The sequence below is a fragment of the Silene latifolia genome, chromosome 11 (genome assembly GCF_048544455.1).
Source record: "Silene latifolia isolate original U9 population chromosome 11, ASM4854445v1, whole genome shotgun sequence".
Taxonomy (NCBI): Eukaryota; Viridiplantae; Streptophyta; class Magnoliopsida; order Caryophyllales; family Caryophyllaceae; genus Silene; species Silene latifolia.
In genome coordinates, this window is record NC_133536.1 from 112,980,244 (window position 1) to 112,989,761 (window position 9,518).

The window sequence follows — 9,518 nt, forward strand, 5'->3', positions numbered from 1 at the left end:
AAGGACTAATAAACAAGGAAAAATGGTTTAAACAACGAGTCACAAGGACTAAACAACAAGGACAAATGGTTCACACAACGACTCATATGGACTAATAAACAAGGACAAACGGTTCACGCAATGAGTCACAAGGACTAATGAACAAGGACTAATGGTTTACACAACAAGTCACAAGGACTAATTACCAAGGAAAAAAGGTTCACACAAAAAGTCACAATAACAAGGATAAATGGTTCACACAACGAGTCACAAGGATTAATGAACAAGGACAAATGGTTCACACAACTAGTCACAATAACAAGGACAAATGGTTTTCACAACGAGTCACAAGGACTAATAAACAAGGAAAATTGGTTGAAACAACGAGTCATAAGGACTAAAGAACAAGGACAAATGGTTCACACAAAGAGTCATATGGACTAATGAACAAGAACAAATGGTTCACACAACGAGTCATAAGGACTAATGAACAAGGACAAATGGTTCACACAACGAGTCACAAGTACTAATAAACAAGGACAAATGGTTTAAACAAGAGTCACAAGGACAAAAGAACAAGGACAAATGGTTCACACAACGAGTTAGAAGGACTAATGAACAAGGACAAATGGTTTACAAAACTAGTCACAAGGACTAAAGAACAAGGGCAAATGGTTCACACAACGAGTCACAAGGACTAATGAACAAGGACAAATGGTTCACACAACGAGTCAGAAGGACTAATGAACAAGGACAAATGGTTCACACAACGAGTCACAAGGACTAATTAACTAGGAAAATGGTTCACATAAAAATTCACAATAACAAGGATAAATGGTTCACACAACGAGTAACAAGGACTAATAAACAAAGACAAATGGTCTAAACAACGAGTCATAAGGACTAAAGAACAAGGACAAATGGTTAACACAAAGAGTCATATGGACTAATGAACATGAACAAATGGTTCACACAACGAGTCATAAGGACTAATGAACAAGGACAAATGGTTCACACAACGAGTCACAAGGACTAATAAACAAGGGCAAATGGTTTAAACAACGAGTCACAAGGACTAAAGAACAAGGGCAAATGGTTCACACAACGAGTCACAAGGACTAATGAACAAGGACAAATGGTTCACACAACGAGTCAGAAGGACTAATGAACAAGGACAAATGGTTCACACAACGAGTCACAAGGACTAATTAACTAGGAAAATGGTTCACACAAAAATTCACAATAACAAGGATAAATGGTTCACACAACGAGTAACAAGGACTAATAAACAAAGACAAATGGTCTAAACAACGAGTCATAAGGACTAAAGAACAAGGACAAATGGTTAACACAAAGAGTCATATGGACTAATGAACAAGAACAAATGGTTCGCACAATGAGTCACAAGGACTAATGAACAAGGACAAATGGTTCACAAAGCGAGTCACAAGGACTAATAAACAAGCACAAGCCGTTTAAACAACGAGTCACAAGCACTAAAGAATAAGGACAAATGGTTCACACAAAGAGTCACAAGGACTAATGAACAAGAAAAAATGGTTCACACAACAAGTCACAATAACAAGGACAAATGGTTTACACAACGAGTCACAAAGACAAATAAACAAGGACAAATGGTTTAAACAACGAGTTACAAGGACTAAAGAACAAGGACAAATGGTTCACACAAAGAGTCATATGGACTAATGAACAAGAACAAATGATTCACAAAAGGAGTCACAAGGATTAATGAACAAGGACAAATGGTTCACACAACGAATAACAAGGACTAAGGAGCAAGGACAAATGGTTCACACAACGAGTCACAAGGACTAATGAACAAGGAAAAATGGTTCACACAACAAGTCACAATAACAAGGACAAATGGTTTACACAACGAGTCGCAAAGACTAATAAATAAGGACAAATGGTTTAAACAACGAGTCACAACGACTAAAGAACAAGGACAAATGGTTCACACAAAGAGTCATATGGACTAATGAACAAGAACAAATGGTTCACACAACGAGTCACAAGGATTAATGAACAAGGACAAATGGTTCACACAACGAATAACAAGGACTAATGAACAAGGACAAATGGTTCACACAACGAGTCACAACGACTAATTACCAAGGAAAAATGGTTCACACAACAAGTCACAATAACAAGGATAAATGGTTCACACAACGAGTCACAAGGACTAATAAACAAAGACAAATGGTTTAAACAACGAGTCATAAGGACTAAAGAACAAGGACAAATGGTTCACACAACGAGTCACAAGGACTAATGAACAAGGACAAATGGTTCACACAACGAGTCAGAAGGACTAATGAACAAGGACAAATGGTTCACACAACGAGTCACAAGGACTAATGAACAAGGAGAAATAGTTTACACAACAGTCACAAGGACTTATGAACAAAGATAAATGGTTCACACAACGAGTCACAAGGACTAATGAACAAGGAAAAATGGTTCACACAACAAGTCACAATAACAAGGACAAATGGTTTACACAACGAGTCACAAAGACTATTAAACAAGGACAAATGGTTTAAACAATGAGTCACAAGGACTAAAGAACAAGGACAAATGGTTCACACAAAGAGGTATATGGACTAATGAACAGTAACAAATGGTTCACACAACGAGTGACAAGGATTAATGAACAAGGACAAATGGTTCACACAACGAGTCACAAGGACTAACGAACAAGGAAAAATGGTTCACACAACAAGTCACAATAACAAGGACAAATGGTTTACACAACGAGTCGCAAAGACTAATAAACAAGGACAAATGGTTTAAACAACGAGTCACAAGGACTAAAGAACAAGGACAAATAGTTCACAAAATGAGTCACAAGGACTAATGAACAAGGACAAATAGTTTACACAACAGTCACAAGGACTTATGAACAAAGATAAATGGTTCACACAACGAGTCACAAGGACTAATGAACAAGGAAAAATGGTTCACACAACAAGTCACAATAACAAGGACAAATGGTTTACACAACGAGTCACAAAGACTATTAAACAAGGACAAATGGTTTAAACAACGAGTCACAAGGACTAAAGAACAAGGACAAATGGTTCACACAAAGAGGTATATGGACTAATGAACAAGAACAAATGGTTCACACAACGAGTGACAAGGATTAATGAACAAGGACAAATGGTTCACACAACGAGTCACAAGGACTAATGAACAAGGACAAAATGGTTCACACAACGAGTCAGAAGGACTAATGAAGAAGGACAAATGGTTCACAAAACGAGTCACAAGGACTAATTAACAAGGAAAAATGGTTCACACAAAAAGTCACAATAACAAGGATAAATGGTTCACACAACGAGTCACAAGGACTAATAAACAAAGATAAATGGTTTAAACAACGAGTAATAAGGACTAAAGAACAAAGACAAATGGTTCACACAAAGAGTCATATGGACTAATGAACAAGAACAAATGGTTCACACAACGAGTCACAAGGACTAATGAACAAGGACAAACGGTTCACACAACGAGTCACAGGGACTAATGAACAAGGGCAAATAGTTTACACAACAGTCACAAGGACTAATGAACAAGGACAAATGGTTCACACAACGAGTCACAAGGACTAATGAACAAGGAAAAATGGTTCACACAACAAGTCACAATAACAAGGACAAATGGTTTACACAACGAGTCGCAAAGACTAATAAACAAGGACAAATGGTTTAAACAACGAGTCACAAGGACTAAAGAACAAGGACAAATAGTTCAAAAAATGAGTCACAAGGACTAATGAACAAGGACAAATAGTTTACACAATGAGTCACAAGGACTTATGAACAAAGACAAATGGTTCACACAACGAGTCACAAGGACTAATGAACAAGGAAAAATGGTTCACACAACAAGTCACAATAACAAGGACAAATGGTTTACACAACGAGTCACAAAGACTATTAAACAAGGACAAATGGTTTAAACAACGAGTCACAAGGACTAAAGAACAAGGACAAATGGTTCACACAAAGAGGTATCTGGACTAATGAACAAGAACAAATGGTTCACACAACGAGTGACAAGGATTAATGAACAAGGACAAATGGTTCACACAACGAGTCACAAGGACTAATGAACAAGGACAAAATGGTTCACACAACGAGTCAGAAGGACTAATGAACAAGGACAAATGGTTCACAAAACGAGTCACAAGGACTAATTAACAAGGAAAAATGGTTCACACAAAAAGTCACAATAACAAGGATAAATGGTTCACACAACGAGTCACAAGGACTAATAAACAAAGATAAATGGTTTAAACAACGAGTAATAAGGACTAAAGAACAAAGACAAATGGTTCACACAACGAGTCATATGGACTAATGAACAAGAACAAATGGTTCACACAACGAGTCACAAGGACTAATGAACAAGGACAAACGGTTCACGCAACGAGTCACAGGGACTAATGAACAAGGGCAAATAGTTTACACAACGAGTCACAAGGACTAATGAACAAGGACAAATGGTTCACACAACGAGTCACAAGGACTAATGAACAAGGAAAAATGGTTCACACAACAAGTCACAATAACAAGGAGAAATGGTTTACACAACGAGTCACAAAGACTAATAAACAAGGACAAATGGTTTAAACAACGAGTCACAAGGACTAAAGAACAAGGACAAATGGTTCACAAAATGAGTCACAAGGACTAATGAACAAGGACAAATAGTTTACACAATGATCACAAGGACGTATGAACAAGGACAAATGGTTTACACAACGAGTCACAAGGACTAATGAACAAGGACAAATGGTTTACACAACGAGTCACAATAACAAGGACAAATGGTTTACACAACGAGTCGCAAAGACTAATAAATAAGGACAAATGGTTTAAACAACGAGTCACAACGACTAAAGAACAAGGACAAATGGTTCACACAAAGAGTCATATGGACTAATGAACAAGAACAAATGGTTCACACAACGAGTCACAAGGATTAATGAACAAGGACAAAAGGTTCACACAACGAATAACAAGGACTAATGAACAAGGACAAATGGTTCACACAACGAGTCACAACGACTAATTACCAAGGAAAAATGGTTCACACAACCAGTCACAATAACAAGGATAAATGGTTCACACAACGAGTCACAAGGACTAATAAACAAAGACAAATGGTTTAAACAACGAGTCATAAGGACTAAAGAACAAGGACAAATGGTTCACACAACGAGTCACAAGGACTAATGAACAAGGACAAATGATTCACACAACGAGTCAGAAGGACTAATGAACAAGGACAAATGGTTCACACAACGAGTCACAAGGACTAATGAACAAGGAGAAATAGTTTACACAACAGTCACAAGGACTAATGAACAAGGACAAATGGTTCACACAACGAGTCACAAGGACTAATGAACAAGGAAAAATGGTTCACACAACAAGTCACAATAACAAGGACAAATGGTTTACACAACGAGTCGCAAAGACTAATAAACAAGGACAAATGGTTTAAACAACGAGTCACAAGGACTAAAGAACAAGGACAAATAGTTCACAAAATGAGTCACAAGGACTAATGAACAAGGACAAATAGTTTACACAATGATCACAAGGACTTATGAACAAAGACAAATGGTTCACACAACGAGTCACAAGGACTAATGAACAAGGAAAAATGGTTCACACAACAAGTCACAATAACAAGGACAAATGGTTTACACAACGAGTCACAAAGACTATTAAACAAGGACAAATGGTTTAAACAACGAGTCACAAGGACTAAAGAACAAGGACAAATGGTTCACACACAAAGAGGTATATGGACTAATGAACAAGAACAAATGGTTCACACAACGAGTGACAAGGATTAATGAACAAGGACAAATGGTTCACACAACGAGTCACAAGGACTAATGAACAAGGACAAAATGGTTCACACAACGAGTCAGAAGGACTAATGAAGAAGGACAAATGGTTCACAAAACGAGTCACAAGGACTAATTAACAAGGAAAAATGGTTCACACAAAAAGTCACAATAACAAGGATAAATGGTTCACACAACGAGTCACAAGGACTAATAAACAAAGATAAATGGTTTAAACAACGAGTAATAAGGACTAAAGAACAAAGACAAATGGTTCACACAAAGAGTCATATGGACTAATGAACAAGAACAAATGGTTCACACAACGAGTCACAAGGACTAATGAACAAGGACAAACGGTTCACACAACGAGTCACAGGGACTAATGAACAAGGGCAAATAGTTTACACAACAGTCACAAGGACTAATGAACAAGGACAAATGGTTCACACAACGAGTCACAAGGACTAATGAACAAGGAAAAATGGTTCACACAACAAGTCACAATAACAAGGACAAATGGTTTACACAACGAGTCGCAAAGACTAATAAACAAGGACAAATGGTTTAAACAACGAGTCACAAGGACTAAAGAACAAGGACAAATAGTTCAAAAAATGAGTCACAAGGACTAATGAACAAGGACAAATAGTTTACACAACAGTCACAAGGACTTATGAACAAAGACAAATGGTTCACACAACGAGTCACAAGGACTAATGAACAAGGAAAAATGGTTCACACAACAAGTCACAATAACAAGGACAAATGGTTTACACAACGAGTCACAAAGACTATTAAACAAGGACAAATGGTTTAAACAACGAGTCACAAGGACTAAAGAACAAGGACAAATGGTTCACACAAAGAGGTATATGGACTAATGAACAGTAACAAATGGTTCACACAACGAGTGACAAGGATTAATGAACAAGGACAAATGGTTCACACAACGAGTCACAAGGACTAATGAACAAGGACAAAATGGTTCACACAACGAGTCAGAAGGACTAATGAACAAGGACAAATGGTTCACAAAACGAGTCACAAGGACTAATTAACAAGGAAAAATGGTTCACACAAAAAGTCACAATAACAAGGATAAATGGTTCACACAACGAGTCACAAGGACTAATAAACAAAGATAAATGGTTTAAACAACGAGTAATAAGGACTAAAGAACAAAGACAAATGGTTCACACAACGAGTCATATGGACTAATGAACAAGAACAAATGGTTCACACAACGAGTCACAAGGACTAATGAACAAGGACAAACGGTTCACGCAACGAGTCACAGGGACTAATGAACAAGGGCAAATAGTTTACACAACAGTCACAAGGACTAATGAACAAGGACAAATGGTTCACACAACGAGTCACAAGGACTAATGAACAAGGAAAAATGGTTCACACAACAAGTCACAATAACAAGGAGAAATGGTTTACACAACGAGTCACAAAGACTAATAAACAAGGACAAATGGTTTAAACAACGAGTCACAAGGACTAAAGAACAAGGACAAATGGTTCACAAAATGAGTCACAAGGACTAATGAACAAGGACAAATAGTTTACACAACAGTCACAAGGACGTATGAACAAGGACAAATGGTTTACACAACGAGTCACAAGGACTAATGAACAAGGACAAATGGTTTACACAACGAGTCACAAGGATTAATGAACAAGTACAAATGGTTCACACAACTAGTCACAATAACAAGGACAAATGGTTTTCACAACGAGTCACAAGGACTAATAAACAAAGAAAAATGGTTTAAACAACGAGTCACAAGGACTAATGAACAAGGACAAATAGTTTACACAACGAGTCACAAGGATTAATGAACAAGGACAAATGGTTCACACAACTAGTCACAATAACAAGGACAAATGTTTTTCACAACGAGTCACAAGGACAAATAAAAAAGGAAAAATGGTTTAAACAACGAGTCACAAGGACTAAACAACAAGGACAAATGGTTCACACAACGACTCATATGGACTAATAAACAAGGACAAACGGTTCACGCAATGAGTCACAAGGACTAATGAACAAGGACTAATGGTTTACACAACGAGTCACAAGGACTAATTACCAAGGAAAAATGGTTCACACAAAAAGTCACAATAACAAGGATAAATGGTTCACACAACGAGTCACAAGGATTAATGAACAAGGACAAATGGTTCACACAACTAGTCACAATAACAAGGACAATGGTTTACACAACGAGTCACAAGGACTAATGAACAAGGACAAATAGTTTACACAACGAGTCACAAGGATTAATGAACAAGGACAAATGGTTCACACAACTAGTCACAATAACAAGGACAAATGTTTTTCACAACGAGTCACAAGGACTAATAAACAAGGAAAAATGGTTTAAACAACGAGTCACAAGGACTAAACAACAAGGACAAATGGTTCACACAACGACTCATATGGACTAATAAACAAGGACAAACGGTTCACGCAATGAGTCACAAGGACTAATGAACAAGGACTAATGATTTACACAACAAGTCACAAGGACTAATTACCAAGGAAAAAAGGTTCACACAAAAAGTCACAATAACAAGGATAAATGGTTCACACAACGAGTCACAAGGATTAATGAACAAGGACAAATGGTTCACACAACTAGTCACAATAACAAGGACAAATGGTTTTCACAACGAGTCACAAGGACTAATAAACAAGGAAAATTGGTTGAAACAACGAGTCATAAGGACTAAAGAACAAGGACAAATGGTTCACACAAAGAGTCATATGGACTAATGAACAAGAACAAATGGTTCACACAACGAGTCATAAGGACTAATGAACAAGGACAAATGGTTCACACAACGAGTCACAAGTACTAATAAACAAGGACAAATGGTTTAAACAAGAGTCACAAGGACAAAAGAACAAGGACAAATGGTTCACACAACGAGTTAGAAGGACTAATGAACAAGGACAAATGGTTTACAAAACTAGTCACAAGGACTAATTAACAAGAAAAATGGTTCACACAAAAAGTCACAATAACAAGGATAAATGGTTCACACAACGAGTCACAAGGACTAATAAACAAAGATAAATAGTTTAAACAACGAGTAATAAGGACTAAAGAACAAGGACAAATGGTTCACACAAAGAGTCATATGGACTAATGAACAAGAACAAATGGTTCACACAACGAGTCACAAGGACTAATAAACAAGGACAAACGGTTCACACAACGAGTCACAGGGACTAATGAACAAGTGCAAATAGTTTACACAACAGTCACAAGGACTAATGAACAAGGACAAATGGTTCACACAACGAGTCACAAGGACTAATGAACAAGGAAAAATGGTTCACACAACAAGTCACAATAACAAGGAGAAATGGTTTACACAACGAGTCACAAAGACTAATAAACAAGGACAAATGGTTTAAACAACGAGTCACAAGGACTAAAGAACAAGGACAAATGGTTCACAAAATGAGTCACAAGGACTAATGAACAAGGACAAATAGTTTACACAACAATCACAAGGACGTATGAACAAGGACAAATGGTTTACACAACGAGTCACAAGGACTAATGAACAAGGACAAATAGTTTACACAACAAGTCACAAGGATTAATGAACAAGTACAAATGGTTCACAC